This window comes from Mustela nigripes, chromosome 6, assembly GCF_022355385.1.
Source record: "Mustela nigripes isolate SB6536 chromosome 6, MUSNIG.SB6536, whole genome shotgun sequence".
Taxonomy (NCBI): Eukaryota; Metazoa; Chordata; class Mammalia; order Carnivora; family Mustelidae; genus Mustela; species Mustela nigripes.
In genome coordinates this window covers 99,328,209-99,350,576 of record NC_081562.1, presented here as the reverse complement: position 1 = coordinate 99,350,576, position 22,368 = coordinate 99,328,209, and the positions used below count along the sequence as shown (strand labels likewise).

The 22,368-nt window shown below is 49.8% G+C and overlaps 1 long non-coding RNA gene across 2 annotated transcripts in view; it reads left to right on the top strand.

Annotated features, from left to right (window-relative positions):
* The window catches only part of LOC132020805 (uncharacterized), a 55,129-nt gene extending 37,867 nt beyond the window's left edge, over positions 1 to 17,262 (top strand). Inside the window, exons 4-5 of one of the 2 annotated variants that reach the window (XR_009405090.1) lie at positions 16,338 to 16,521; positions 16,833 to 17,262. This is a non-coding gene — a long non-coding RNA (uncharacterized LOC132020805). The other variant, XR_009405089.1, reaches the window with a different exon arrangement.
* The last annotated feature ends 5,106 nt before the right edge of the window (positions 17,263 to 22,368 follow it).

Sequence of the window (22,368 nt, the reverse complement as noted above, 5' to 3'; positions counted from 1 at the left end):
ATGCTGAGAAACCATCTTAAAAAAAAAAAAAAACAATCAAGAGAAAATGTTTTCTTCCTGGTTCTAGACAGACACGGCCTGGTGGGGCTGGGAGTGATCCTGCAGTGGCCATGGATGGCTTCTGGTCAGGTCTTCCCTCCTAGTGCCTGCATGTTGCCACAGCCATGGGGCTTCAGGGGCAGGGCTGCACTGAGCCATCTCTCAGACCTTCAGTGCCCTGACCCCTAACTGCCAGAGGTCTGGGCTGTGGCCACCAGCTCAGCCTCCAGGAGCATGGATTCCTCTGAGTTATGTATGGTTTCTGCCTTGGTTTTATTTTTTAATTGAATTTAATTTTTAAAATTTAAATCCATTAGGGACGCCTGGGTAGCTCAGTGGGTTAAAGCCTCTGCTTTCTGCTCAGGGCATGATCCTAGGGTCCTGGGATCGAGCCCCGCGTTGGGCTCTCTGCTCTGCAGGGAGCCTGCTTCCTCCTCTCTCTCTGTCTGCCTCTCTGCCTACTGGTGATCTCCATCTGTCAAATAAATAAATAAATAAATAATCTTAAAAAAAATTTAAATCCATTAGCCAACATATAGTACATCAGTAGATTTTAATATAGCATTCAGTGGTTCATTAGTTGCCTGTAACACCCAGTGCTCATCACAGCATGTGCCCTCCTTAATACCTGCCACCCAACTACCCCATCTTCCCACCCCCCTCCCTTCTGTCAGTGGGGCCAAGTCCCCTGGCTGAGGGTTAGGTAGCTTCCTACATGTTCCACCTGCCTCTCCCTGGCTCCCCCAGCCCTGCACAGCCCTGTGCTGCTTCCCAGCAGAGGGCAGTTTTAACCAAGGTCACGAAGATGGGATAGATTTTTCTGACATATCCCACTCCCCCCTCCGGTCCAGGGCTGCAAGAGAGGAAAGTTTTCTTCAACTCTTCTTAAGGTCCCTGGCTGGGTCTGGAAATTGACAAAGACAGATAAACAGGAGAAAAACTGGCAAAGTGTATTGATTTTTTTGCTGGGAGCCTCACAAGAATATGGAGACCAGCAGAGGGAATTGAAGCAGAGAGTTCTACGTTTTAGGCAAAGAAGCAATCAATGTGTGAAGAACTGAGAGACACAGGGGTTTGAGCTAGGACTGGTAAATGGTAAAAAAGTAACTAGGGGGGTGCTTGGGTGGTTCAGTGGGTTAAGCCTCTGCCTTCGGCTCAGGTCATGATCTCAGGGTCCTGGGATGGAGCCCTACATCAGGCTCTCTGCACAGCAGGGAGCCTGCTTCCCCCTCTCTCTCTGCCTCTCTGCCTACTTGTGATCTTTCTGTCAAATAAATAAATAAATCTAAAAAAAATCATATTAAAAAAAAGTAACTAGGAAGATAAAGGTTAGTTGTTCTTTTTTTTTTTTTTTTAAAGATTTTATTTATTTATTTGACAGAGAGATCACAAGTAGGTAGAGAGGCAGGCAGAGAGAGAGAGAGAGAGGGAAAAAGGCTCCCTGCTGAGCAGAGAGCCCAATGTAGGACTCGATCCCTGGACCCTGAGATCATGACCCGAGCCAAAGGCAGTGGCTTAACCCACTGAGCCACCCAGGTGCCCGATAAAGGTTAGTTTAACCAGATTTGTTCCTCTAGCCTTTGTGGCCCTAAATTCCTTGATTCTGGTGATAAGCATGTCCTCCCTGCCATCTGGGGAGAGAAAGTGCCACATGGGAGTATTCTGACCTGCTTCAGGGAAGGAGGGCTGACGGCTGGGGATCAGAGGGACCTTCCTGCTGCTGCTCTGAAAATTCTTTCAGTTTCTATATTTAATTTGCCAGCATGCCATATTTGGGGCAGTGTGTCCTGACCCTCACTGGCCTGGTGCTATATTTTGTCTCCTAGTAACCAGGACATTGAATGTGCTGCTGGGGAGACCTCCCAGCCCTGGGGCAGCCCCTTGTCCAGGGAGGCATCTGCCTCGAGGGGAAACTTCCCACATGGGTACCCTGTTGCTAAGGGTGGCTGCCCCTCCTTTGGAGGACTGGGTGAGAGTGTGCAGATCTTACTTCGAGAAACTGACTTCATTTCCTGCAAATGACCCAGTAGTGGAATCATACAGGACTACTATTTTTAGTATTGGGGGGGAAACTGCATACTTTTCCCAGCATGGTTGTGCCAACCAAGGTCAATTCCGGGTGATTTTACCTATAAACCAGAGATTTTTCAAGATCCTCTCCAGCAGAGAACACGAGGAGAACATTTTCAAGGCCTTGCACAGTATACTAACCGTAAGAACAAACTGGTAACTCAGAAACTATTGGAATGAAGAAGCAGTTCTCCTCCTTCCTTTTCTGGCTAGGGTGCTGGTCTGTGGCTCGATCCCGCCTGGGACAGCTGGAAGGTTGACCTCCCAGGTTGGCTGCTCCTGAGATGGCTACTGTTTCCAGAAATTCTTCAGGGTGTGGCCGGGTTTTCCCACCTGTGCACAGATCAAGTTGGCCACCAGTGGAGCCACAGGTCCTCTAGGCATGGTCCCACCCCCATCCCCCAGTGGAGCCATCACCTTGAGGGTTTAGGGTGACAGAGCTGCCCCTAGGCAAAACCACCCGAGATTCCCACTGTCTCTACCTGACCTTCAGATGCTCTTCAGTTACTCCTGTGCCTCTGGTGTCTTCCTGGAATGCTAACTTGGCTGTTTTTGGACAGCCCATCCAGCAGTAACCTCACTTTCTGGGAGGGTGATTACTGGAATCCGCAGTGTGTCCTGCTGCCCCACCTAGATCGCTTTTTGAAGGCACATCATCTGGGCATCTGAGGACCCAAGACCATGGACCTGTGGCCTGGAGGGTTTCTGAGCAGAGCTCGGGGAATGGGAGGGCTGCAAGACACAGAGGCAGGTCTCTAGAAAGCTTTCTGGGGTCCCTGGCATTCTACCATTTAAAAAAAAAAAAGATTTTATTTATTTCTTTGACAGAGAGAGAGAGAGAGATCACAAGTAGGCAGAAAGAGCAGGCAGAGAGAGCAGGCAGACTCCCCACTGAGCAGAGAACCCAGTGTGAGGCTCTATCTCAGAACCCTGAGATCAAGACCCAAGTCGAAGGCAGAGGTTTAGTCTGCTGAGCCACCCGGGCACCCCGCATTCTACCATTTTTGAATCAAAGCCCTGAGATCTTTAAAATGCCAGCAGTATTATGTGGGCCAGAAAATCACATGTCTCTGTGCACCCAACACCACCTAAACTATTAGCCATTTCTTGCACTTGAGCTGAGTACAAAGGATTGGAAGTAGGAGCTTGAGGGGAGGTCCTGGGCCAGACTTTGTGTTTGGGGACATAGGCCATCCAGACAAGCTTGTGCTGAGTCTCAGGAGGGGGTCTGTGTGGAAACCCCAGCTGCAGACACTGCTGTCCCCTGATGCCCCCTCATTCTGCCCCAGTTCTCCTGCTGCTGGGGAGTGCCTGCCCCCTTTTCTCTACCTGAGGGCTCTCTCCTGCACCAGCTGTGCTCCTCCCCTGCCAGTCACTCCCAGCCTGCAGCCTGGGAAGGTGTATACCCTGAACACCTCCAGCCCTGGGGACGGAACCAGTACAGGTGGGACATGGTCTCCCAGCAGGCCTGAGCACCAGGCCCCCACAGTGCTCACTCTCATCCTGGGGGCTCCCTGGGCCCAGCTCCTCCTCTGCTCAGGCACCACTCTTGGCCCAGGCTAAGACTGGGAGCAGATTGTCTGGCCCTTCTGGACACGCGCTTCCATGCCTATGACATGGGCACAGGCTGGCCTCACAGACTCATCAGAGGAGACCCAGAGCAGGAAGATGCAGGCCGCTTCAATGGAGAAGCCAGGTGACCCCAGAGGGAGCACATAGACCTTGCACAAAACATAGGGGTCATGGAGCCCAGTGTGGGATGTGGGCACCCAGCCAAGGTTCATGGGAAATCCTGGTGAGGGTGGCCCTGGTGTAGGCAGGGAAGACCACAGAAGGGTCGCAGAAAAGGCAGAAGACAAGGAAGATGAAAGGACAGAGCTTCACAAGGAGGTCGATGGAAGAGTCAGAGGATCACAGGGGCCCTTGGGAAAACTTGGAGGCCCTGGAGATGTTGGCTGAAGTGCTGTCATTTGGTCAGAAAAGTTGTGTCACAAACCCCCAGTCGACACTAGATGACTTACTCTTTGTTGCTTCTAGGAATCAGGGCGTATGGGCCATTAGCACTCACACTGCATGAAGTCTAGGATATATTTACTTTTCATCACTTTTCAGGACTAGATTTTTCTGGAGGAAGTGCTAAGCATGGGTGTCTCCATTCTTTGTGCAACTGTCCTCTGTTCTCAGGAGATTTCGGGTGCTCATCACCACTGCTAGTCCTGAGGGCTGCCCCCTGTCTCCTCCCACAGTAGACAGGACCACGTGGGTTGGGGGAGTGCTCACTGAGGAAGCCCGAGTGCTCAGTACGGAGCAGGGACCCCAGATCTTCTGCTGAATGAAGGAGGGTATGAGGGAGGGAATGTGAGGAGGCAGGGAGGAAGGGAGGAGAGAGAAGGGAGATGGCAGCGTGGGTGGGAGTGGGGGAGGTGGGATGGGAGGGAGGCCGGAGGTTGGGAGGGAGGGAGAGGGAAAGAGAGGGAGGAAGGATGGGAGGGAGAGAGAAGAAGGAAGGAGGAAGGATGAGAGGGAGGGAGTGGGGGGAAGGAGGGAGGGAGGGAGGGGAGGGAGGCGGGGAGGGTGATGCAGTGGGGGAGGGGAGGGAGGGGTGGAGGGGAAGGGGAGACGGGGTAATGAATGAAATGGTGAATAAATGAGGTAGGAAAGCAGGGAGTGAAAGAGCAGAAGTCCGTCCATACATCAGGAGCCATTATTTGGGGTGAGGTCCGAGGGCATCACAGCCTGGGCCCTGGATGGTGGCTCAGGGCACATCCCTCTGTCCTCCCAGTGCTGACCTTCCTTCTCCTTGGCCCTGCTGTCACCCTGGCTCCTCTCCACCTTCTCAAACAATTCTGAATGTTCCCAGGAGCAGGGGGGCAGGAGGTGGGGGGTGTCTCAGGAGGGGCTTCCCAGACCCTGTGCCCAGATGACCCTGGGACAGTAGCTACAGGACATTCTATCATGAGGACTGGGACCGTGGATCCCATCCATCTCCTTGAGCATTAGCACTGTTCCATTCCCTGCTCTCTCCACCACTGCTGTGCTAAACACTCCGGACAATACATCTGTGAAAAATCATGCCAGAGTTTCTGGGGCTGAGGCCGAGCACTGCTAGGTGATGGGTGCACCTGGGGCCTGGGATAGGTGCTCCTCTCTGTTCTCCCAGATGGGGGTGCCTGTCACCCTTCTCTCCAGGGCACCTGCATTGGACCTCTGATTTTTCACATTCTCCCCAGGGTGCTGGTTCCCAGATCAGACACCTGTCGCTCTGAGGGTGACCAGCGCTGCCTTCATAAAGTTTCTTTTGCAAGAGCCCTTTCCTGAGAGCTCCCACATCTCTGACACATATTCCCCATGTGCCTGTCCCCCCCCTGGACTCTCATGCATTTGGTCTCTGTCCCTGTGGAACCCCGTGACTTGAAGCCTGATTTGGAGCAGAATCAGGTGGAACTTTTCTCTGGCCTTGGGTTCTGAGTGATGTTTTTGCCGTCTCTGGTGTGTCTGCCAGCTTTCTGCATTTCCCTGGTTTCTGTGAGGGCCACAGGAGGAACCAGCCTTGTCCTGTCTGGGGTCAGGCTGTGGTGTCCCAGCAGGAACAGGGGTCTTGACCCCGAGATTGTGCTCATAATGCCTAATGGGGCCTCTATGATTACATCTCATCTGTAATCCATCGGGCATCTCAATATCAAATAAAGGGAATTATGTCACATAAACACAGAAAAAAACGAGTCCCCTTTGAAAATAGGTGGGCAGACACAAAGGCACATATTGTGTGATTCCACATACAGAAACATCCAGAATAGGTAAAGGAACAGAGAGAGAAAGCAGGTTAGGGGTTACAAGAGGCTGGGCTGGAGGAGAAATGGCTTTGGGTTCAGGGTCTCCTTTGGGGAAGGAGATGTCCTGCAGTGATGTTCTGTGGTGCAGTGGTACAGTGTTGGGAATATACTTAACGCTCGTGATGTGTTCAAGTGAAAACAAGTAATTTTACTTAAAACAAATAATAAACAGTATGCAGACCATGGAAAGATAAAAGAATATGTACCAGAGAGAATATACAGGTAGGGGACAAAACATTCCTGCAGGCCGTCAGGGTTGGGGGATAGAATGAGGGATAATCATAGGAGGAGTAGGTCTGTGGGCTCTGGGTGTGGCTCTGGGAGCTCCGCAGGAGTAGGGGCAGGGATAGGAGCCAGACAGTTGCAAGAGCCGGAGCACAGACTGGGGCAGGGGAAGGGGGAGCAGCTCTGGCAGGGGCAGGGGCAGGAACAGGAGCAGGAACTAGAGCAGGAGCAGGGGCTGGGGCAGGGGCAGGTGCCAGCTCTTCCGGGACAGCTTCAGGCTCTCCCTGGGCAGGTGCCTGGTCACCTGCTGGCTCCTGGTCTCCTGCTGAAGTCTCACCAGGCACCATCCCCCCATCTGAAGCTGTGGATGGAGTTGGGGCCGGCTCTGGCTCTTCAGAGCTAGACCCAGGTATCCAGGCCCCCACATTCCAGAGACAGCCCCCTGCCCAGCTCATTTCATTGGAGATCGTGGAACAAAGAACATGTTTGCATGCCTTTGCAGAGATAGAGCTCAGCCCAGGGCCTCCCAGAGTAGCTACAGCCAGGACAGAACCCTCACCAGGACATCTCCCCAACTGCAATCCACCCAGTGGGTGCTCTGAGCCCAGTCCTTGCTCCTGGCTCCACACCAGCCTCTGGGGTCTCCTGCCTGTGAAGCCTAGCACTGTCCCATCCCTAGATGCCCACATACAACCAGCCCCCCACTTCTCACGCTTGGACTCAGCCTCCGTGTGCTGGACCACAGTCTGGTGTGGTACCAGCAGGGACAGTGGCCTGAGCAGTGTCAGAGGCCTTCCCTGTCAGTCCCCAGTCCCTACTCCTGGAGAGCCCCCTATGGTCACTCCCTGTTTCAGGGGGATGGAGCTGGTGTCCATCACCCTCCTCCCTGTTTCATCATCCCTGGTGTTCTGCAAAGACAGGGACTGGTAGCTGTCCTGGATGCATCACAGCCCTGCCTGGCCACCCTCACTGTTCTCCTGCCCAGTCCCCCTGCTGCTCCCAGATCAGACACGGACCTGTGCATGCACAGCCCTCACCTGGGCTAGGGGCCCATAGCTGCAGGACACATGATAAACCCCAGGGAGAAGCTCACAATCCCCCACACCCCATCCCACCCAGCCAGCCTTGACCCGGGGTGTGAACATGACCTGCCCACTGGGCATCTGACCTCTGCTCTTGAATGGAGTGGGCACACCCCATGTGAGCCTTCTTTACAAACACAAAGACACACACACACATGCAGGCATGGGGAGGGGACTGGGGGCTGCACAGGTTGGATCAGAGCATATGGGGCTGGGGGCTGGCTCTGGGCCTCATGCTGTTACCTTTCTGTACTTCCAGCCAAATGATCAGAGATGTCGGGGAGCCCTGATATGACATCCCTAGGGAAGGGAAGTGTTTGCAGGGTGTGCTTTCCTCAGCCTGCAGCCTCCGGACTTTGGGATGCAACATGTGAACATGTTCTTCTTTTGAGGATCTCCAAAGAAATGAGCTGGGCAGGGGGCTGTCTCTGGAATGTGGGTGCCTGGTTACCTGGGTTCCAAATTCTGTTAGGCTCTGTTGTCAGGGAAGTGAGGTCACCACTTTTTGGGGACCTCTTACCTGACTTCCTCCTCACACCAGAGCCCCCTGAGGGCCCCCTCTCTCAGCTGCTCAATGCTCCCCCTCTGCCCCATGCCCCATCCATACAGTGACACCCACACACCTTCCCCACAGCCCCTGTGAGGTCTGGGCGTGGACAGTGTCCCTACTGTGAGGACCCAGAGCTGGGTTCTGACCAGGCTCCTGCTCATGCCTGGGACCGTGCCCCTGGACAGGCCCTGTGCCTCTCAGGGCCTCCCCAGGCTCCCCATCTGCACAGTGGGGTCTTCTGGCTTCTACTTCTAGGGACACCATTAGGGATAGGATCTCTACATACGTTCCTACTATCACAGGAGGCCGAGACATGCATGTGACAATGCAAGGATGAGTGGGGGGCTTGTGGGGGCATAGAACACGGCTCAGGGGGTGCTGGGACTGCTCTGGGGTCCAGGCAAAGCCATCCTCCTCCTGCCTGTCTCCCAGCCCCTGTGGGAAGGTTGCAGCTAACTGATTCCGACCTTGTCCTCTTGCAACACAGATGTCCAGGGGCTCCCATTAGGTTTAGGCCCAGTCCCAGGGCCTCGTCTGTGCCCATGTGCTGGGCAGTCCCCACAGTGGTTCCCGGCATTCCCGAATCCTGGTCACATGTCCCTGTGGAATTCTCTCCCCTGCAGGGTGGATGGCTTGTGGGACTGCGCTCTAAGGAATAGAATGGAGCAAAATGATGGGATGTTGTTTCCAACCCGATTGAAGAAAGTCTGTGACTTCTTCTGGTTCTTTCTCTTGTGTTCATTCTCTATCTCTGTCTTCTCTGCGTCTCTCCCAGGAGCAGGACCTGGGGGCTCTGGGGGTGATGTGAGAAACTTCAGAAGCCTACCTTCTCCCCGTCTCCCCCTCCTTTCCTGGTGCTTGGTTCCTTCCTAAGGCTGCCTCACCCAGACCAGAGCACTGACTCGCGGACCCTGGGGCTGCAACAAGGGGGGTCCTGACCTTGGTCCCTAGACCAGAGGTCCAGTGCTCTGCCACGTTCTGTAAACCCAGGTCATCAGGCCCCCAAACCGCCAGGCTGTCCTCTGCTCAGAAGGACCTCAAGGGAGTACAAAACATTTTCCCAGGACTGGGAGCACAGTGGGTCAGGGATGAAGATCCAAGGCCAACAGACTTATCCACAAGCCTGTAGGACTCTAGGGACACCCTATCACTATGGCCCAATTGACAGAAGAGTAAGCTGAGGCCTTTTGTGCCATCTGGACTTGGGGGGGGGGGTATCTCTTCCTACTTCCAGTAGCTCAGGATGGTGATGGACCCCAGACCCCAGACCCTGTCCTCTCCCAGTACCCTGGTAACTCTCCTGGGCAACTTGGGGACCCCCTGACTATCAGCCTGGCCTGTCTCCCATCCCCATGCTATGGATCTTGCCAGGGTTCTTGCCAGAGGTCCTGAAAACCCTGCTCCATGGCCCAGCTGTCTTTGACCTCCTTCTTCTTTACCCCTTGTCATTCACCTCGCTCTCAGGGTGTCTGCCCCTTCTGACCATGAGCGAGGCAGTCAGAGTGGTGTGTGTGTGTGAGTGTTTGTGTGTGTGTGTGCAGGCACACATGCCTCTACTTCTCTGGGGATGTCCAAGGTCGTGTCCCCACATGGGATGGAGTGGGTCACTATCTCTGAGGATCTGAGGGTCTCTCACCCCCAAAGTGAACCTCATGGGAGGGTTGGGGCTGGCCTGGGACTGGAGATCAGCCTGCTTCCTGGACTCTGTGCCCCTCATTTGTCCTGGGTGAGTCCCTGCCTCTCTTGACCCTAGGTTCCCAACTGTCCCTGAGGGTTGGATATGGAAATGTTTTAACTTGGCCGCTCCTTCAGGGGTAGGTGGAGGACATGTGCACCAGGCACACAGGCCTCCATTCTGAGAGGGCCCGGTGTGCATAGGGGACACAGAGCTGGGTTCAGACCAGGCTCCTGCTAATGTCCAGGACTGTCACCTGCACATAGCACCTGTACCATGACCCAGTCCCATGCGGACGTGCATGACACCCATGGCTCCGCACCTGACTCCTCCCCTGTGTTATCCTCACCACTGCAAAGAGCTCTGTGGCCTCAAAGTCTGGTTAGCCCCAGAACCATTCCCATCCTGGGCAGCAAGCCTCAGGGTGCAAAGTCAGATGGGTTGGACATCTGGGGACACAAGGTCACTGAATACCCCGCCCCCCCCAAGCTGACCAGGAATGTAGACTGCCTCCCAGGATCCAGCTAAGTGCAGAGCTGGTCCAGAGAACGTGGAGGCAGCAGTGGAGGCCGACTCAGGGCAGGAGGAAGAGCAGCCCCCTCCACTCCCCTTCTCTTCTCCTCCTTCTTCCTTGTCTTCCTGGTAGGACTCTGGGACAGAGGTCCAGCTTGTCCCTGGCTGTAACCCTGGTGGGAGTCAGAGGTGTGGGAAGGAGGCCAGGGAGGAGGGGCTGCCCAGCAGGATGCCCAAATGTGAGGGTGTTGTTACTGTAATGAGGGACCCCATGGGCATTCAGAGATTTTAGTCCTTTTTAGACATGAGCACTGGCCCCAGTACTAAGTCCCTGCCCCATCCTTCACCCTCCACGAGGCCCCGCATCTCCCCAGCCCAGTACTTGTCTGAAGCCAGTCCTCCCTCCAGCCCGAGGAAATCCAGCTTCTCCAGGGGCTGCAAACTCATTACAAGCTGGAGCCGAGTCAGCCGTATGGGGCCTGGTTCTGGGCCCTGGAGCCCCACAGTGAGGAGAGGTGATGCAGCGCAGAAGCTGGGAGAGGGCAGAGTGGACTCTCCCCGGAGGCCATGGCTCCCTGGTCAGCACAGATCCTGTTGTGTGCCAGCCCATAGGGCACCCAGACTCCAGCTCCTAGGCAGGGTCTGGGAGGGAGACAGAGTGTGGCTCTTTCTAGCTCAGACCTGTCACTCTGTCCTGTAGCTATAGCCTGTCCCACCCTGTCCTGTAGCTATAGCCTGTCCCACCCGCTGCACTCCCCCTCCTAGTCAGCCAGCAACACCCTCAGGGCCAAGAAGCACAGTCCATCATCTAGCTCAGGGCCAGCGTGTGGCTGGGCAGGCAGGGGAGGGCTCACTCTGGGTTCACGGAGTCCCTGGCTGGGCTAACAGGGGCTCGGGAGGGCTGGCCTTCCGGCCCCTCTGCTGACTGGTCCTGTGACTGGAGCCGCTTGCCTCCCCTCTCTGGGCCTCACTCTCCACCTGTGTGCAATGCAGTGATGCTGAGTGATCTCTCCCATGGCAGGAGCAAGTGGGGTGCTGGTGATTGACCTAAGCTGGGCACAGAGCCTGGACTGCAGAGTGCAGTGGAGGGATGATGAACAGTGTCAGCAGTGAGCATCCCTTCCCCCAAAAGCAATCCATCCCTTCCCTGAAGTTGCCAGGCCCCTGGGAAACCACACTCCTGACACCAAGTGTTTTATCTCGACAGAGTCCCAATACTTCATTTTTGCTTTTGTTTCCCTTGCCTTTGGTGATGTATCTAGGAAGAAGTTGCTGTGGCTGATGTTGAAGAGGTGACTGCCTGTGTTCTCCTCTAGGATTTTGATGGATTCCTGTCTCACATTGAGGTCTCCATCCATTTTGAGTTTATCTTTGTGTGTGATGTAAGAGAATGGTTGAGTTTCAATCATCTGCATGTGGCTGTCCAATTTTCCCAGCACCATTAATTGGAGAGACTGTCCATTTTTTCCATGGGATATTCATTTGTGCTTTGTCAAAGATGCAAAGGCCATAGAGCTGAGGGTCAATTTCTGGGGTCTTTATTCTGTTCCATTGATCTGTGTGTCTGTTTTTTGTTTTTTAAAGATTTTATTTATTTATTTGACAGAGATCACAAATTGGCAGAGAGAGGGGGGAAGCAGGCTCCCCTCTGAGCAGAGACCCTGATGCAGGGCCCAGTCCCAGGACCCTGAGATCATGACCAGAGCTTAAGGCAGAGGCTTAACCCACTGAGCTACCCAGGCATTCCCTGTGTCTGTTTTGTGTGAATGCCATGCTGTCACAGCTTTGGAATATAGCTTGAGGTCAGGCATTGTGATGCCCCCAGCTATGGTTTTCTTTTACAACATTTCCCTGGCTGTGTGGGGTCTTTTCTGGTTCCATACAAGTTTTAGGATTGTTTGTTCCAGCTCGATGAAGAATGCCAATGTATTTTAATAGGGCTGGTGTTGAAAGTGTAAATTGCTCTGGGCAGCATAGACATTTAAACCATGTTTATTCTTCTGATCCATGAGCACAGAATGGTTTTCCATCTTTTTGTGTCTTCCTCCATTTCTTTCATTGATTTTACACTATGAAAAAAGTAGTCTAGAAACTACTATTCTGTAGTTTCTTTTTTTTTTCTTAAAGATTTTATTTATTTATTTGACAGAGAGAGATCACAAGTAGACAGAGAGGCAGGCAGAGAGAGAGAGGAAAGCAGGCTCCCCGCTGAGCAGAGAGCCTGATGCGGGACTCGATCCCAGGACCCTGAGATCATGACCTGAGCAGAAGGCAGTGGCCCAACCCACTGAGCCACCCAGGTGCCCCTATTCTGTAGTTTCTTTCTTTCTTTCTTTCTTTTTTTTTTTTTTAAAGATTTTATTTATTTATTTGACAGAGAGAGATCACAAGTAGGCAGAGAGGCAGGCAGAGAGAGAGAGAGAGAGAGAGGAGGAAGCAGGCTCCCTGCTGAGCAGAGAGCCTGATGCGGGACTTGATACCAGGACCCTGAGATCATGACCTGAGCCGAAGGCAGCGGCTTAACCCACTGAACCACCCAGGCGCCCTATTCTGTAGTTTCTAAAGTATATGTCCTTTGCCTCTTTGGTTCAGTTTATTCCCATGTATCTTACAGTTTTTGGTGCTGCTATAAATGGAAGTGATTCCCTAATTTCTCTTTCTACAATTACACTATTAGTATATAGAAAAGGAACAGATTTCTGTGCATTGATTTTGCATCCTGCCACATGACTGAATTGCTGTATGAGTTCTAGTAATTTGGGAGTGCAGTGGAGTCTTTTCGGTTTTACTCATAAAGTATCAAGTCATCTGTGAAGAGAGAGTTTGACATCTTTGAATTTGATTTTTCTATGTACACCCTCATAAGATCTGTGAATTTGAATGCGTTTTATTTCTTTCCATAGTCTGATTACTGAGGCTAGGACTTCTAGAACTATGTTGAACCATAATGGTGAGAATGGGCATCTCTGTTGTGTTCCTGATCTTAAGGAAAAGGCCCTCAGCTTTTCCCCATTGAAAATGGTATTCGCTGTGGGCTTTTTTTTTTTTTTTTAAGATTTTTTATTTTATTTATTTGTCATAGAGAGAGAAGCGAGAGCAAGCACAGGCAGACAGAGTGGCAGGCAGAGGCAGAGGGAGAAGCAGGCTCCCTGCCAAGCAAGGAGCCCGATGTGGGACTCGATCCCAGGACGCTGGGATCATGACCTGAGCCGAAGGCAGCCGCTTAACCAACTGAGCCACCCAGGCGTCCCCGCTGTGGGCTTTTCATAGATGGTTTTTAGGAAACTGAGGAAAGTCCCCTCTATCCTTACACTCAGAAGAGTTTTAATCAAGAAAGGGTGCTGTATTTTGTCAAATGCTTTTCCTGAATTAATTGAGAGGATCCTATGGTTCTTGTCTTTTCTTTGATTAATGTGCTTTATCACATGGATTGATTTGTAAATGCTGATCCACACACTTGCATCCCAGGAATAAGTTCCAGCTGGTCATGATGGATAATCTTTTTAACATACTGTTGGATTCTGTTGGTTGGGATCTTGTTGAGTATTTTGGCAATCATGTTCATCAGGGATATTTCTCTGTAATTCTCCTTTTTGGTGGGGTCTTTGCCTGGTTTGGGGATCAAGGTAATGCTGGCCTCATAGAACGAGTTTGGAAATTTTCCCTCTGTTTCTATTTTTTGAACCAGCTTCAGAAGAATAGGCATTATTTCTCTTTGAATGACAGCCTTGATGGAGAAGGGATCCTTGGCTGCATGTTCTTCTCATTTAGTATCCTGAATATGACTTGCCGGCCCTTTCTGGCTTGCCCAGTCTCTGCAGACAGGCTTGACATTATTCTGATGTTCCTTCCTCCATCCATAAGAAATCTCTTCTCCTGGGCTTCTTTCTTGGTTCTAAGATTTGCAAGTTTTCCATTTTTAATTCTGATAGTGTATTTTTGGACTATTTTATATTTTCTATGTACACCCTCATATGATCTGTGAATAGTCACAATTATCCCCTCATTTTTTATTCTTTTTGTTTCTCTCGCCTTATAACACTTGGTAGATTCTCCAATGCGGTGTTGACTAGAGTAGCATTGTTTGAAGACTTTAATATACCTTTCTCAATATCTGAAAGAAAAAGCAGATGAAACATTGGTAACAAATGTGACCTAATTTGCATATATGGAACATTACACGTTAAGTACAGAATATATTATTTTCAAGTGGTCCTAAGATATTTCTCCAAGTAGGTGAAATGTTAGGCCATGAAGCAAGTCTACATATCTTAAAGCCTGAAATGAACTAGATTATATTCTTAGGCCACAGGAGAATTGAGCCATAGGCATAATGAAAAGAAAACCTCCATGTCTAAAAATTAAATGTTAACTTTGCTACATATTTTAAGGGCCAGAGAGGGAATCACAAGGGAAATTCTCTACCTTTCCTACATTGGAGCTCACAGACAATGGCACTCTGTGAAAAGCAGTATGATTAGCTAGACAGGAGTTGAGTCTTAAGTCAGCGTTTTGTCTATCCCAGCCACACCTGGCAGCCTTGGCCTGTGGTCCCTGCACAGCTGCCCTTTCTGGTAGCTCTGAGCTAAGAGGGACAAGAGGGCCTTATGGAAATGGGAAGTTCCCCACTCCTAGTGATGATGGTGCTATTGTATTGTCCTCACCAGTCCAACAGATGCTTTCTGAGTGAAATAACAGGTTCTTGACCTTCCTTAAGACTTGAAAATCATCTTGTGAGTCACCTCTTAGAAATTTGGATTCAACATGTGTTCTTTCTTCTGGAAAAGCAATAGTAATCATGGCTTCCTGAGCACCTCCTCTTGAGAACCATCTCTCCGGCTCTTTGTGGAATTCTCCCTCTTAAACTTCCAGACTATGATGTAGATATTATTAGTCACATTTTCTAGATGGCTAGATAGGGGCTCAGAGAGGATTCAAGTCACAGAAAATTTGAGTGTCAGAAACCTAAGTGGGATCCCCAAACTTGACTCCAAATCCCTTGTTAGTCCATACATGGCACTATTTTCCTCTTATCTCTGGTCTTCTTGATCTGGAAACATCTCAAGTCTCAGGATTTTCTTGTTGTGTGGTCAACTGGAAGGAATTCAGCTGGCCTTTTTACCTCTGCCCATCATGATCGTGAAGCGTGGAGGGCCTCTGAGTAAGATATGCAAAGATCCCTAGGAATAGAGACATTATAATATTTTTCTGATATTAAAGTTACTGAAAGAACTATCTTTTAAAAATTGATTCAGGTTCTGGTATGTTCAGAGTGTGCTGCAAGACAGGTCTGAAATAGTATTTAAAAACACTCAGTTCAGCCTCTTCTACAAAGTGAGACAATGCTTTTATTTTTATTTATTTATTTATTTATTTATTTATTTATTTATTTATTTTTTTGAGACAATGCTGAGACCTGGCAGGCCAGAAAGAGACAATGCTTTTAAACATTACTAAACTGTTCCCTTACCCATGATTACTTACTTCCCAACCATTGTAGTGTTTATATGGTATAACTATGACTTACATTAGCCAAAATCTGCAGGGTAAGAACTAATACTGTGTGTCCAAGCTTTAGGGGGACTTCATGTTTCAATTAGTGTTGTGACAGTGAGCTACTCTGTTTTATTCTGTAGTCCAAGGAAATGGTGCCAGACATCTCTAAGATGTTGGGAGGGTCTCAAATTCTGACCTGAGCTGAAGGGCAGAGGCTTTAACCCACTGAACCATCCAGGTGCCCCATCATTTTGATTTCTTAGTGGGATTGTTAAAGGTGAATTTTTCTCAAGTTCCTCTTTTTAGTAGTAATTAGAATGATAATGGAAATATTTCTTTTACCATCCATGGGCCCAGATCCTGGGCTCCCAGGAAAGCCATCCTTTAACATTTTACCAAGCTCAAAATGACTGGACAAAACCTCAGAACATGGGCCCTATCTCTGCTCCAAGCACATGTTGTATATCTCCTTTGAGAAGAAAAAGAGAGCCCCCCAAATACCATTGCAAACATAAAGATTAAAAAACAAAACAAACAAAAAAAACCCCTCTCCTGATCGCATAAGATTAAAGTCAAACTGACTTGCACATACTGAAAACATATGAAAAAGTCTGTAACTTTCGGAATTGTTCTTCCTCATGATGACGTGTAACTGTATGTAAAACAAAATAGAAGGAATATAGAAACCTGCCCCAAATGTTCCTCCCCCGAAGCACTCCCTTTCTTGTGAAGATTGTGTCTCCCAGGCTGCTGACCTGACTTGGGTTTGAATAAAACCCTCTTCTTTTCTCTCTAAAATGTTTAAAAGGGTTTGTTTCTTTAGTGTTGACAATAACAATATGTTTTCTTTTTAGGTGAAAAATCGATGTTCCTGGTTCACCACTCCAGCAGCACAGAAGGGCGGTGGTTCTGGTTCATCCCGGAGCTTCCCTGCAGAGCTAAGCATGTGAATATATATTCCAGCTCAAATGGGCTCATCCTAGAAGGATTTTTGGAGGGTCTGAGAAGCACTATCCACTTCATGGGTGAGACCAGAAGGTGAAGCTCCTTCCACTTAGAGCATTACTTTTTGGGTCTTAAAATTGCCTTGGAAATGTGGGCAACCACTGCATTTCCTCCCTCCCCTCCCTCCAGATTTTATTTATTATTTGACAGAGGGAGGCATACAGAGAGGGAACACAAGCGGGGAGGGAGTGGGGGAGAGGGAGAAGCAGGCTTCCTGCTGAGCAGGGAGCCAGATGCAGGGCTAGATCCGCGACTTACATTGGGTGCAATGTCACTTACGTGTCAGAACAGGAGGTAAGACTTCTTTTTAACCAAAATCTCCTGGACTTTTGTCTTTTTTCTAGTTGAGCCATGAAGTCAAACTGAAGTATCTGTCCGCATTCTGCATTTGGTGTGAGAGTTACTTAGTTTCCCTGCAGGTAGAACATCCCAGGGAATCCCATTTTCTCTGTTCATTTCCTGCTTACAAAATGTAATCTGAACACCTGTTTCCTAGGAAATCACTTGTCTAAGAGAAGGAAGATGAGATTTGTTCTTTGTGCGGTTTTAACATATAATTTAGTCCTTCATCTAACAGTGCTTATTCACTTGGGCGAATGGCCAGCATCTAGATTTAGGAGGCTTTTTGCGGCCAGATAGAGACATGGATGATGTCTTGTCATTTGTCAAAGGTGATGTTTCATAGCTGATCAGTGTTTTCATCACAAGATTCCGATTAAGGTAGAGAGAAAATTCAAAATGATTCAAAGTAGGCCTTTACTGTTTAAAAGTGAAGTTTGGCTTTCTAGTTTGACTCAGTGTACCATCTAGATATTTTGACGTGCCGTACTTTTCGCTGTAGTTTCTTTGGTGGTGGAGTCAGAAGGAGAGTCTGAATTCTCCTGGATAGAGACACGCTGCTGGCGTCAAGGGGCTTGGCGGACTCCAGGACCCCTGGGGTGACTTCTGAAACAGCTTGCCGCTGGGTGAGTGAGCTTATCCCACAGAATTTGTTTCTCCTTGTGAAATTGCTGGAAGGTAACGTCTGTGGAAAGGCTTTTACACAGAAACTTTCGGGCTAATGCAGAGCAACTAACAATGAGATGATTTGGGCTGTATTATTCTCTAAATAATAGTTTCATAACCCCTGTCATAGGCTGTGGTATTTACTGCACAAGGAGTCCTCAGAAGGCTGCAGTGAAAGACTCAGATCTCCAAACATGTTCATGTTCCATTGATACGTGACTTACTGTTTGCCCAGGTAGGAAAGTGAGTTGAGAGAAATACGACACATTTATGAAAGCCTTGAGCCAGTGTCATTGTGACAAGAGGGGGGGTTCCTGGAGTATTGCAGCAGACAGGGGGGTTCCAGGTCTGGGGAGAGCTGCCAGGGGTCCTGAAAGAGAGCGGAGTATGTTCTGCAGAAGGGTGTGGGCAGGGCCGGCTCCAGGGGTGGCTGTGTGTCCCCCGTGTGATAGTTGTGACAGGTCAGGGCTGTGAGCAGGGTCCCGGCTGAGGACAGGGGAGGCCCAGGTGGAGAGCTGGCAGGGCATGTCCTTGTGTGCCACCGGCCTCAGCCAGCACACACGAGCTCTTCGTCTGTCCCTGTCCCTCCAGTTCAGATGCTCCACAATTGCCAGGCCGAGACGTTGGGTTGGAGACGTTTCTTTCTCTGAGTGTGTGGAGTTTCACAACCTTGATGATGAAATGATGGGGCATCAGAACATCTGTTCCTCTGGTATTTTCTGCTTTCCTCTAAGTCCCCACAGTGACTCGTACCTGCTGGTGGAAGGGGCGATCTGTGCATTTTTATTTCCTGTTTAATTAATTACTGGGAAACAAATCTGAAATACTAAAGGAATTCTTGTGGGAGTTCATGTTTTTCTCTTCCGTGAAACACAGTTCAATGTTAGAAAATGTCTTTTAAAGTAAAACACGGGGGGGGGGGTCTAACAGGGTGCAGTTGCCTTTGTGAGGAGGACACATGGAAGAGGACTGTTGGGTAGCTCAGGGAGGGGCTCATTGCGCTCCCAGAGAACATCTATCCTACCCTGGGCAGGGGTGGGGGTTGCTGCTCTCTTGGTGGCCCATCCTGGACCCTGAAACCTGACCCAGTGAGTCCCTTGTGACTTGAACTGGGAAACTGATGAAGAAAACAGAATGAACCCTGGGGCGCCTGCATCTTTGCACTCGGACAACTCCATGGAGCAAAGGGACTCAACAGCCAGGAGGCCTGTCAGGATCCCTAAGGGTGTGACCTTTGCTTCCTGGGAAGAAGTTGTGTTTTTATCCTTATCTGAACCAGAGCTGTGTTGTCTGGTTATGGAGACCCAGACCTTTACATGACCACATCATTATTATTCTTGTTATTTTAAGAAAGCAACATAAACACTGAATTTGAGATCCAAATAGCAAAAGGAAAAACACAAGGTCAACTATATATATGAGGACTGAACTTGTGGTGCCTCTCATTAGTATGGGTGATGTCAGGATGCCTGTATGAGAAAGAACACGGAATTCTATTTGGATAGAAGTGTGCTGTGCCCATATAGTGTCTGATTCTATCCTTTTCCTTACTTCTCTGAAGGGAAAATAGAGTGGTGACTGGTGCTTGCTTTCTGACTTGAAGGAATGGGAGACAAGAGACTTTAAAGAGCAGTGTTCATGCTGACATGGTGCTCTGTGCCTGGTGAGTGAGGGTTTGAAGCCTGGACTTGGAAGCCTTGGTGTTCAGGGAGGATGTTGTCTGAGTTTCCCTCAGAGTTGCTCGGCTGGTCTGCCTAAATGGACCCATTCCTGCCTTTTGAAGGACAGCTTGAAGGTGGCTCGAAACCATAGGGCACTGGAGGAATGATCTGGAAGGAACACCTCAGTGGGCCAGTGTAGACAAACCCAGAGAATTCCAGAGCTAACGATGAACACGTTTCCGAGGTTGGAGTTTGCTTCTCTGTGAGCAGCATTGAGCCGGGGAGGAAAGCAGTCTCTTGGTCTTAGGAGTCACTGTGTCAGCAGGTGTGATCCTGGCAGAGGAGTCAGATCAGATGGCTGGGACATTGTGAGGCTGTGGTAGTCCTTCCCTCTTGAAACACAGGCCAGCTTGCCCCAGGGACAGGGCTCTGCTCCCCAGCCAGCCCTCCTGCTGCTGATGGGATAGGAAACTTGCTTCCTGTTTGGTTCTCCAGCCCTCGTCTCAGCAGGGGGCTTGGTGGGAGGCAGCCCATAGGAAGCATTATGGGTTCTTGCCCAGTGTGCCCCTTGCTTCCTCAGATGAGGCACCGCAGGTGTCCTCTGCCTAGTGCCTGTGAATTCCACCAGCAGAAGTGCTTCTTCTGGAGCCACACCCCTGAGAAATCCTCCACATTCCTGTGCTATGTGCAAGAGGCCAGTTTTAATTTGGAACTGAAATCTCAGCTCCTGCCATGAGGTTCCAAGGCCACAGGGCACACCAGTCTTCTTGAAGCTCTAGTTCCACATGGGGTCTGACGTGCGAGACTGAGACTGAATGTGGGCAGTTCAGTCTGCTGCTGCTGCTGCAAGTTCCTTCCTGAAAAGTGTGCATCAAGGCCTGGTTTGTGATGACATCCCAGGAAAGAGGAACAGGTGCACCATTCTGCCCCAGCACAGGAGAATGCCGGACGTCAATCACAGGTGGCTGGTGCAGGGAGAAGGGACCTCCCTCCTCCCAGGACCTTGTTTCCCAGGACGTTGGCCAGAGGGAGATTTGGACCCTAGGATGCTTCTCTGCTCAGCTTTCTCAGATGAGCACATCCGGCTATGGGAGAATGTGTGTGTGCTCACCTGGAATAGAGGAAATTGTCTGGTTTCAGGTTTCATGTGCAAGTGGATTCCTCTTATGGCTCATTTTCCTGATGGTCTTCAGGGTGCCACAGGGTGACTCATTGTCTCGGGCACCCTGGCTGTGCAAGAGCTCTGGTCACCTTTTCCCCCAGGGCTCTGGACTAGGAAATTGGAGGGAGTCCGTGGTGAAACCATCTGAGTAGGGATCCATTTCCCCCTTGCTGAGATGGCCTGGTGACTGTGATAACTGGTATGGAAAGAGAAAGCAGGAGACAGGGCTGGGGTGCTGAAGGTGGGGGGGAGTTGGCAGTGGTCCTTGCCACCGCCACTAGGCCTCACTAGGCCTACCTAGTGAGGTAGGTCTTCAATAGGAAGTTGATTCTTGAATCAGTTCAGAAAAAGATGGGTAATATCAGATGAAGAGTCTTCTAAATGGAAGGGAAAGCATATGCAAAGTCCTTGGGGCAGGAGCATACCAGGTATGTCCAGGAGTAGCAAGCCCTGTGGCCACAGGAGACATCTTAGGATATGACTTCAGGAAGGTGACATGGGACCCTGTTTCACTGGGCCATCCTGGCTACTCTGTTGAGAACAGATGAGGCAGGGTTGAGGATGGGCAAGGGAGGTCAATGATGAAGCTTTTTCGGGAAGTCAGGCAATAAATGGGCTCCAGTGTGGACCAGACAGGCAGCCATGGAAGGAGGGGTTAGTGTCATTCTGGGTACCTAGTGAAGATGGCGCTCACAGGATTTGCTGATGGGTTTGATATTGGTAATAGAGGAAAGGAGTAATTGAGGTAAGTCTGGGCTCTTGTGGGTTGTCCCAAGCTAGGTGAAGGAGGAGGTTTCTGGGGGAAGGAGGTATCCTGTGTTCCATCTTCTGATGAAGGTGCCTTTCACAGTGGATCTGCTGATGTTTGTATCTGGGAGAACTCTGAACTTCTACCCCTTTCAAGTACAAGTACAAGTCTACCCAACTTTTCTCAAAGTTCATGGTAAGACACTTGGCCTTTTTGAAAGATCATTGTTATTACGCAGCTCCAATAGCAGGAAGAAACCTGAAGAGGATTTCTCTCTTATGGAAAAAGTAAGGAAGTGGGCATGATGTTCAACATTTGTTTTATGGGGAACCACTACAGACAGAGGCAGTGTGCACCCCAACCAGCTCCTTCCTGGGCACTGCTCTCCATGTCCAGCCACCAGCACTTTGAATTATGTCTGTGAGCATCTGCTGTGCTTTATCTTCATTTATTTTGGGCATCTGTTAGGATGTTGTGTCCTGAAGCCTAAGAAGAGCCAAAGAGAAGGAACTTTTGGTGTCTGGGCATAGTCACTCATTTTTCTGTAGAAATAAATGTTCATTCCTTTTTCCATTTACACCATTCTGCTGTGAAAGGTTTCCTAGGAACACTGTACTTTCAAGTAGTGGTGGAGCCTTTACCCCATCCTCCAGTGTTAGCTTTCATCTCCATGCTGCAGATTTGCGGATTTTATCACTCAAACGTGGCACCTTTGACTACCTTCACTCATTTCCCCCCACCATCCCTGAATCTGGAACCACTCATCTGTTCTCATTATCTATGTGGTCAGTATTTTTTTCCATGTGGAATGTCCATGAGAGTCTCTGGTGTTTGTCTTGCTGTGTCTGAATTACTTAGCATAATGCTCCCAAGGTCAATGTTTCCATGTCTGGTTATTGTGAATAATGCTGCCGTGAAGATGGGAGTGCATCTCTCTTTTGGAGGGAGTGTTTTTGTGTTCTCCAAAGAAATACTCAGTAGAGAAATTACCAAGTCATGTGTTAGTTGTACTAATTTTTTTCAGAAACTCCATAGATTTTGTCACAGTGGCTGCACCCATTTCCATTCCCACCAACAGTGCACAGGGTCCCCTTGTCTACACACCCTTGACCACACTGGTGTCTGTCTCTGGGATGACTGCCGTTCCCACGGTTGTGAGGTGACAGCTGATTGCGGTTTGACTCATTTCCCTGATGACGGTTAGTGACGTTGAACAACTTTCTCTGTGTCTGTTGGCCACCTGTATGCTATCTTTGGAAAGTATTCACACATTCTCTCCAGTTTTTGTTTGGATTTGGAGTGTT